At 27.4% G+C, this 9,809-nt stretch overlaps 1 pseudogene; it reads left to right on the top strand.

Annotated features, from left to right (window-relative positions):
* The first annotated feature begins 570 nt into the window (after window positions 1-570).
* LOC109010377 lies at window positions 571-9,418 on the top strand (annotated as a pseudogene).
* The last annotated feature ends 391 nt before the right edge of the window (window positions 9,419-9,809 follow it).

Raw genomic sequence — 9,809 nt, 5'->3', positions numbered from 1 at the left:
ATATAAAAAAATGTGATATTGGCTAAATTTTGAAGATAGATTTCCAATGACGATGCTCTTAGATCATTAGCATTGGATTCATTTTCATCTTCAAAATTTGATGAAAAATATAATTTTTTCATAAATTTAAAACTTCTCTATCTATTACCCCACATTAGATTAGTTATTAGATTCATCAAAATAATAATATAATATTATTTTTTAATAATAATATTTTTTATTTTTTTTCATATTTTATAATTACACTAATTATATATTAATTAATAATTTAATTTGATACTTAAATTATTATTTTTTAATTTAAATATATTGTAGTTTAAAATTAGAAAATAATAATTTAAATAAATAAAATAATAGTTATAAAGTATGAATAGTAAATTTTTAAATTTAAAGATGAATTAAAATATATTGTAATTCAAAATTTTAAATTTTAATATTTGATTAATTTATTAGAATAATTTTAAATATAAATTTATCAAATTTTAAAGTTTTAACTTATTTGAATCGAATATTAATGCTCTAAATACGCAATATAATTGCAATCCGAACAGCGACAATCCAAACCTGTCCATGCCACCCGCAACCGATCCAATCACATCCTGCCACGTGGCCGTGATCGGTGCAGGAGACTCCGGGCTCGTGGCGGCCAGAGAGCTCAGGCGCGAGGGCCACAGTGTTGTGGTCTTCGAGTGCGGTGACCAGGTCGGCGGCATCTGGGTGTACACACCGAATGTAGAGTCCGACCCGCTAGGACTCGATCCGACCCGGACGACTGTCCACGGCAGCCTATACAACTGCCTCCGCACCAACCTACCTGCGAAGCCATGGGCTACGTCGACTACCCGTTCGTCTCAAAAGACGATCCGGATCGAGACCCGAGACGGTTTCCGGGTCACTGAGAAGTCCTCATGTATCTCAAAGACTTTGGGCTCGAATTTGGGGTCAGTGAAATGGTGCGGTTCGAGACGGAGGTCGTGTGCGTGAGATTAGTTGAGGGCTCCAAATCCAAATGGAGAGTAAAATCGAAAAAGAGAGGCAAGGATGAAGTCGCTCTGGAGGAAATTTTTGACGCTGTCGTTGTATGTAACGGGCACTTTACTGAGCCTCGGATCGCTGAAATCCCCGGTAATTTTTTGTATAAAAAGGTGAATCTAAATTACCAAATCGGTAGTAAGGGTCGTTGCTGCTATTTGTTCGATTTTCAGGCATGAATGAATGGCCGGGGAAGCAAATGCATAGTCACAATTATCGTGTTCGTGAGCCTTTTCGAGATCATGTATGTACCAGCAGGTTCCAATCTACTTGTGTCTTTTCGAGATCAAGTGTTATTCAAATATTAAAATATTTAAATGTGTAAGAATGAAATTATTATTTATTTTTGTTTATTATTTATTATAAAATTTATGTTATATTAAAAATTTAAATTAATTAGATATTTTTTTTTCTTAAAAATATTTAATAAAACTTTATTATTTATTTAATGATGAAATATTAGTATTTTATAAATTAAAATTAATTTTAAATGTATGATATAATATTATTCTATTAAAAATATTCAGTAAAACTTTATCTTTTATTTAATGATAAAAAATTAATATTTTATAAATTAAAATTAATTTTAAGTGTATGATATAATATTTATATTTTAATTATCTATTTTATGTTAGTTTAAATTAATATTTAAATTTTTACCGTTAGATTAAATATGAAGATTCAAGATGAAGGGTTGAGATTTAAAACGCAAAAATTAACATTTTTCCCTACTTTTCTTTTCTCTCTCTCTCTTTTTCTCTATGCACGTTTGCCTAATTTAGTTAATTAAGAATATTATCACATTTAAATTATGTTAAAACTCTAATTATTTATATAATTTTAATTTCTTAAAAATATTTAGTAAAATTTCATCATTTATTTAATGATGGAATATTAGTATTTTATAAATTAAATTTGATAATTTATATATCATACGATATTTATTTAATTAATTAAGGATATTATCATACTTAAATTATGTTAAAATTCTAATTATTTATATGGTTTTAATTTCTGAAAAATATTTAATAAGGACCTAAAATATTTATCTAAGAACTTAAAATAAAGGATTGAGATTAATTTCTTAAAAATATTTAATAAAATTTCATCATTTATTTAATGATGAAATATTAGTATTTTATAAATTAAATTTGATAGTTTATGTATGATATATTATTTATATTTTAATTATTTAAATTTTAAATTAGTTTAAATTAATGTTTTAATAAGAGCAATTATTTATGTATAAATTTTAACAAGAGAAATTATTTATTATAGTGATAAATATTACAATCTTATAATTGTATCTCTAAATTTTAACAAGAGAAATTATTTATATAATTTTAAAGTGTGTAAAATCTACACAATATCTTTAAACAAATTTGGTATATTTGAGATCCACTTTAAAGAATCTACTTTTTACATAATAATGATAAATATTTTAATGATTTTATTTTATTTTATTTTTATATATAATATGGATAAATATTATAGTGATTATATTTTTATTTATATATAATAGTGATAAATATTATAATGATTTTATTTTTTTTCCTCACTTTCTTTCTCTCTCCTCTGGCCCGATTCTTCCCCACGCGGCACGCCCCATCCTCCTTTAGCCCAGCCAGGCGCCGTCGTGCGCCGGCAAGCCTCACCGCCACCACCGCCGAGTGGCCCTCACGTCGGCGACCAATCTAGTCACCACCGATCTCCCCCACGCGCAGCCCTCTCTCTACCCTGCGGTAACCCAACCGAAATGGATTTTTTCCATTTCTCTCTAGTTGTGCCGCCGTCCGCAGCCACCCAGCCTCACCGCCACCACTGGTAAGTCCCCCTCACGCCTGCTACCACTGATCTTCCCCACGCGCAACCCTCTCTCTCTCTCCTGCGATAACCCAACCGAAATGGGTTTCACCCATTTCTATCTAGTTGTGTCGCTGTACGCGGCCACCCAAACTACTGCACCTCCACCACCTCACATCGGCGACCGCCTCTCGTAGACCCAGCCACCACGAACCTCCATTCCCTCTCCGACGCACACTGGCATTCACACGCACGAACCCATTCTCGGCTCTTAGAGAAACAGTGGCAAAAAACTATTTATTACTGTTCATTATTACTATTCATTACTGTTCACGTTATAGGTGCTTTTAAGTATAAGGCAGATATATATAAATGATATTGCTTGCATGCATGGAGAATATTCACTTATGTCTTGAGTTTTTGTAAGTAAGGGCTATGCTTGTGATTGAATGTTTAAATTGAATATTAAGAAGAAAATATAGGACGTTTCTCTTTATATGCATTCTTCTTTAAATTTTTGGCATGCACATTTATGTCGTATCAATAATTGATATGTTACAATCATGAATAGTTTATAATTAATTTCCAAACTGGCAGATGTTTTAAAAAAATGTGAAGCTTGTAGTCAAGCGTATATTACAAATTGACCTTATAAAAGTATTGATGAGAAAAATACCAAATTGCTAGATTAAATTCACACATCTTTGTAAATTTGAAGAAATAGATATTTTATCACTTTTATTTATAATTTTTTAAAATACACGTATATTTATTTATAATAATAATAATAATAATAATAATAATAATAATAATAATAAAAGTGATGCATTTGAAAATATCAAAAAATTCCTCCATAGAGTTAAAAATCGATTTGATAGAAAGTTTAAAGATTTAGAAATGATAGAAGCCGATAATACTATTGAAATGAGTTTTAACCCATTTGTCCAATCATTGAGAATTATCCATAAAATTACAACTTGTGTTTTTCCTAGATATGAAAAAATAGCACAGTTCTTAGATTTTTTTTTATGTTGGAATCAAATGATTTTTGGAGGTGCATTTTTTTATGAAAAAATCCAAAAACTAGTAGGGGTTGAGATTTTAGAAAATATTTTTTAGAAGATTTTGGCTTGAACGTGTTTCTTCAGTTTTCTTTTCTTTAAGCTTTTTGGAATAAATATTTAATTTTATATTTACGTCGGATACATCTATTATCTTTATTCCGTTTGGTTTGTTTAAAGTACCAAAAGTTTTTCAACTTTCAGATTTTAATATCAAACCGTTTTAGGATTTAATTGCTTTATTGCTTTTGCTGCCGTATTATTGCTAAGTCGACAATAGAGTTGAGCTTATAGTTTTGGTTACAATAAAGGAGGAAATAAATTAGTTGAAAGATTTATTACATGAGATTTCTTTATGAAAAATATTAGCTACATTTATATTAATTCATTGTGACATTACTGCTACAATTGATAGAGTACAAAATCATTATTATAACAATAAATCTAGATCTCTAAGAAAAAAATACAGTACTGTGAGATTTTATTTGATTGATGGTGTTATTAATGTGGATTATGTTAAATTTTGTAATAATTTTACAGATCTACTAACCAAAGCCTTGACAAGAAAAAGAGTCTGAAATACATTGAAGATAATGTGATTAAAACCCATAATTTAATAGCCATGCATGAGGATACCCTACTTGGGGACCAAAGATTATGAGAACCAGCTTTAATGGAAAAAATGAATCATATAATGATCGTAAGAAATACTCTTATTTTTTTTTATTTCTTATTCCTATTATATGAGTGTATTTATCCTGTAATATTTTGGAGGATAAGGTTTTGAAAAAACTCTTAATAAAATTTTGTAGCTCTTATGAGTAGGGTGTTAGAATTACGGGAGCACCATTGACATATTTCACCTATATGAGTGTGAGAGTGTGGCCGCTCTCTATGAGAATTAAGTTTATTCTCAAATACACTCATGAAACCGGGATGATCACAAGGCCGTAATGTGTTGGTTAATAAAACTCGTGTCAACACCTGAGTTATTATGTATGAGTAATAATTTTTTATTTATCTTAAACAATTATAGTTCAAGTCTGAGAGACTGAGACTACTCTTAAGCAGTCATATATAATAATCATTCTTTATTTGGAAGTATTTCTCCAATTTATATTATTTTTTTATTATTAAAAAATAATGGAGGAATGTTGGTATTTTTTGAATAAAAGGTATTTATTCGTAACGTTTTTATCATTACCGTTCTTTTTGTCATCAAGCTTTCCTTCAGTTTTTTTCCTTCCTTCTTGAATTTTGAAGAAAACTTCTACAACATCTTTTATTTCCAAGCATTTTTTAAGTTCTGAAATCTGAACGGTTAGTGCTTTATGGGTTTTATTTCCGGCATCTGTTTTACCATTTGATCTTGTTTAAATATTATTTAAGGCAATAAAGAAAAGAAAGCCGTTGGGTTGGGTGTTAACTCAATCAATTTTTTTTTTTAAAGTTTACGTTTACGACATTAAACGCTTGAAATCAATGAGTCATTATTGAAAATTCCAACGTTAGATTTTAAAAATGGTTGTACGAGAAGTGCATTGATATGCACGGGTAGAAATAAGCTCCGATTGGTTTTCCAGTAGTTAGTTGGCTACTTTTAATTGTTTTGATTGCCTATTGCCGTTCACTTCGAGTATTCATTCTAGTGTCTCTTTCGTATTAGATAGAGAGAAAAAAAGAGAAAGTGATAGATAGTTTTGAGAGTATTTTTCAGATAACATAGATGTGTTTCTTGAGTGGAGTTTTGAGCTCAATCACTTGAACAGAGTTGGTTTGAGTTATACGACGATCAATTGTGCTGTTGTATCTTAGATGAGTCAAGTCAATAAGAATTTTATTGTACCGATTAATTTGAAACTTTCTATACCGCAAATGACTTAAATATCTTTAAAGAGAGCAAAATTTATGTGACTCAGTCCAAACTGATTTAATTTAAATGTTATTTTATTGTAATTTTTATTATATTACTGTGTATTTCAACAATAATTGTAAATGTCTTTGTTGTAAGGTGAGATAAAGTAATCCAAGAGTGGGTTCAAGATATATATATATATATATATATATATATATATACTTGTTAGCTAATTTATTAATTTTTGTGTTTTGTTAGCACTTTTCCCTCATATGGATCCCATGTTAAAATTTCTTACATCGTTTGGATTTCTTCCTCAGTTAGTGGGAGAGAGAAAGGAAATGGAAACGAAAAATTTTCAGTTTTCCTCTTTAATTATCGGTTCTATGTTAGTTAATTTTTGTTATTAAGTCTAGGTTGTTCTATAAAGAAAACCAAATGAAATAACTATATATATATATATATCTATACTATATATAATAAGTGGAGATAGCTGTAAACAATATTTTTGTCATCTTCCGTGTATGTGATCATTTATTTTTGTGTTTTATCTTTTTTATCTTTTTATTTTGGTGTTTTGTATTTGTTTGAGGGTGTTTTGGTCTTTGGTGTTTTGCGTCAGAGTCTTTTTAATTTTCTTTTCATCTTCTCTCTATGCCTTTTCATCTTTTCTTTTTTTGGTCTTTTGTGTTTTGTATCATAGTCATTTTATTTTTTTTTTCATATTCTCTCTTTGCCTTTTCATCTTCTCATCGCGTCTTCCCTGTATCTTGTCTCTCCGAAAGCAAAGTGCTTTCTCTCTTCGTCTTCGTCTCCGTCTTCTCTCTTCTATTAGTATTTTGTATTCTCTGGGTATTTCTTCAGGTTTGTTTTGTGCAGTTTGGCCTTTTCTTTTTCTTTTTCTTTTTTATGCTATTAGTTTGAGGATTTTACATGAGTTTCTTCAGATTTTACAAGGGTTTGTGCATGTTGTAGTTTTTTGATATTTTGTACGAAAAAATAAACTTTTTTCATGGGGCTGTTGGTTTTTTCTCTTTAGATTTGCACAAGCATTGTTCCTTTGTATGTTCTGGGTTTGCATGTTGTGGATTTTTTGTATTTTTATGAAAAAATATATTTTTTCATAGATTTTAGTTTTTTGGCGTTAGGTTTCTTTTTTATGTTGTTAAATGTTCGTTTTTATGTTCTGGATTTGTATGTTATCGATTTTTTGTATTTTTTTTGTAAAAAAATAGATTTGTTTTTTTTGTGCAGTTTGGTGTTTTCTCTTCATATTTGCACAAGTGTTGTTCCTTTGCATGTTTTCTGTTTGCATGTTGTTGGTTTTTTGTGAAAAAATATATTTTTTCTTGGGTTTTAGCTTTTTGGTGTTAGGTTTCTTTTTTTATGATGTTAAATATTTATTTTTATGTTCTAAATTTGTATGTTCTCAGTTTTTTGTATTTTTTGTGAAAAAATATATTTTTTACAAGGGTTTCTTTGCATTCTCTTTTTGGATTTGCAAATAAGTTGTTCTTTTTTCTTTTTTTTTTTATGGGTTTTAGCATTTTTGTGTTGGGTCTTATTTTTTCATGACGTTAAAACATTTTTTTGTAGTAAGTTTTACAACAAACGAGATTGATTAAATCTAGTTTTAACATTTTGTATGGATTTTTTGTATTTTATGGTTTGCTAATATGAGTTTTTCTATAGTTTTTTTTTCATTTTCATTTTTTTTATCAATTGAGTCATAGCTTTTCTTGGCTGTCTGCTAGTTAGAATCAAGTTTTGAACCAAGTTTTATGAAAAAATTGTAATTTTTCGTTTTTTTTTTTTTTATCAACTCGGTTTTAGGTTTTTATTTTTTTTTAATTTTTAAAGGCCGTTAAATGTTTGTCTCTATGTTATGGGTTTGCTTTCTCAATTTTTTTGTGTGGAAAAATAGTTCTTTTACATGGACTTGTTGGCTTTTGCTTTTTCACATTGGTTTTTTTTTCCTCACACGGCGTTAAATTTGGTTTTAACATTTTGTATGGGTTTTTTGTGTTTTGTGGTTTGTTGATATGAGTTCTTCTATTGTTTTTTTTTCGTTTTCATTTCAATTTGTTATCAACTGAGTCATGTCTTTTTTTGGCTATCTACTAGCTAGAAGCAAGTTCTGAAATTGTGCTGGATGATAAATTTCTTTTATTCTATTTTCTGCTAGCTAGAGGCAAGTTTTGAAACTGCGTTTGCATGTTGTGAGTTTTTTTATTTTTTGTGAAAAAATATATATATTTTTTTTATGGATTTTAGCTTTTTTGCATTTAGCTTTTTTTCATGTTGTTAAATCTGGTTTTAACAAATTGCATGAGTTTTTTGTATTATATGGTTTACTGATCTAGGGTTGTCTATAGTTTTTTTTTCTTTATTATCTCGGGATTTTTTTTTTAAAAATTTTGGAAGAGAAAGAAAAAATTTATTTAAATAAATCAAGGCTTATTGTGAAGGTGAAGTTTGTTCATCTCTTACTTCATTTCATGCTTACAACAAGAAACAACTAATTCAATTTGGTGCTAGCTTGATGCAAGTTTTGAAAATGTGCTCAATTTTTTTTGCTCTTGTTATTTACATATTTCTGAAAATTTTGATTTTTTTTTGTTTGTTTTTATCTACTCAGATTTTTGGGAAAATATAATTCTCTTTTGTATGTTATTTACTTTTATCTTGTGGGTTTGAATGTTGAGTTGTTGACTTTTTAATTTTGATTAATTTTTTTTAAACACAATATTTTTTAAGTTTTGGCTATTTAGTTTAAGGTTTGTGTTTGTGGATTTTTCATTTTTGTATAAATCTTTAATATTGTTTGTTATAATTTTAACTGTTTAAATATTTAGTAATTTTTACTTATAATTTTATATTTCATTTTAGAAATATCTGGTTATTTATATATCAAGATTTCCACTTATTGATTTATTAACATATATAACTTTAAAAAGTAAATTCCCTGTTTTATTTTGTATTTTTTGATGATTTTATATTTGTTGTAATTTTATTTTGTGATTGCTATATGATCTATTGTAAGAATAAAATAAAAAGTAACATTTATTATTTTGCTTATTCTAAAAAAAGAGAATTTAGATGATGAGGGTTTTCATTAGTTGATAAAGATTCTTAACAGAATCTTTACTAAGATAGTATTTAGAAACAAATTATTATTATAGCTTTCATTCATTGTCTAATGAAAATCCTCATTTATCTTCTTTCTTTCGAGAAGAATATTTATTTTGTATGTTATAAATGTTTTAATGCTTAAATTAATATCATATTTATTCAGAACATGCAGAATAATGTAAACATTATAATATAATATGATATTATGTGAATATAAACATTAACTTCTTTTATAATATACTTTATGTATTTTTGTTTTAGTGTAAAAGATTCGTGTTATACATTATTATTATATTGCTTACATGATGTGGTTTTTTTTTTTCCGTATGTATATTTTTTTGTATGTTTAAAGATTTGATATGTAATATAATATATAATGAATAAACATAAAATAAGAGCATTTTATAATATATTTTGTTTATTTTTGTTTTAGTATAGAAGATAAGACTTGTAAATTGTTGTCTTATTTTTTATTTTTTTTATATTATGATGACTAAGTGATTTGGACTTTTTGTTTCAGGTTGGTATCTCTTAACTTTTTCAATTTGGACTTTGATTTGGTATTTCTAGCAAATTTATGCTCAATATTTAATATTGATTCATTGAGCATAAATATTTAATATTTTTTTGTTCAATATATGATTTTGTACTTATTTCTTATATTGTTATGTTTCATAATTGTGCTTACCATATATTTGATTCAGCTGCAACTACTTTGTGAAGATTTCTTTATATGTTTTCATTTAATTTGTTGGATTTGTATATTTTGTTTGTTAATTTCAGGTTTGGTATTTCAAAACTTACTCAATGTTTATGAATATGTAGTTGAATAGTGTTTTCTATTTGTATTTTGTAATTTATTTGTATTATTTTTAATTGTGATAGTTTTGGTTTTCTTTTTGTAGCAAATTTTCTTTTGATGTTTT

Source organism: Juglans regia, chromosome 2, assembly GCF_001411555.2.
Source record: "Juglans regia cultivar Chandler chromosome 2, Walnut 2.0, whole genome shotgun sequence".
NCBI classification, from domain to species: domain Eukaryota; kingdom Viridiplantae; phylum Streptophyta; class Magnoliopsida; order Fagales; family Juglandaceae; genus Juglans; species Juglans regia.
The sequence above is the reverse complement of the archived record's forward strand: the minus strand, read 5'-3'. Positions and strand labels throughout refer to the sequence as shown.